The sequence below is a fragment of the Elephantulus edwardii genome, unplaced genomic scaffold (genome assembly GCF_000299155.1).
Source record: "Elephantulus edwardii isolate Elephantulus edwardi_28Jun2011 unplaced genomic scaffold, EleEdw1.0 scaffold00018, whole genome shotgun sequence".
In the NCBI taxonomy this organism is placed as follows: Eukaryota; Metazoa; Chordata; class Mammalia; order Macroscelidea; family Macroscelididae; genus Elephantulus; species Elephantulus edwardii.
The window spans coordinates 30695959-30696470 of NW_006399768.1; positions in this window are offsets into that span (position 1 = coordinate 30695959).

Below are 512 nucleotides of genomic sequence, written 5' to 3' on the forward strand. Positions count from 1 at the left end.
GGAGTTGGAGTCAGAAAATCAAAAGGGCCGAACTCGCTCAGCATTTCTTAAGCTCAAGGAACTGAAGAACAAATTCAAACCTCGAGTTGCTATAAATCAAGGATACTTTTGGCAGAATGTTAAATGATCCAGGAAGTATTAAAAGAAGATGGAAAGAATATTCTGAGTCACTGTAATGAAAGGAATTGGCAGACACAGAAGAATTCATGAAACTACATATGAGCAAGAGCCTATGGTGATGAAAGAAGAAGTTCAGGCTGCTTTGAAGGAAATATCAAAAAATAAGACCCCAGGAATAGATGGTATATCGATTGACATGTTTAAGCTAACAGATGCTGCCCTGGTTGTGCTCACCAAGTTGTGCCAAGAAATCTGAAGAACAATCACTTGGCCAACTGACTGGAAGATATTGTTCCCATCCCAAGAAAGGTGAGCCGATAGAGTGTGGAAACTATAGAACAATCTCATTGATTTCACATGCAAGCAAGATTCTACTGAAGATTACCCAAAAA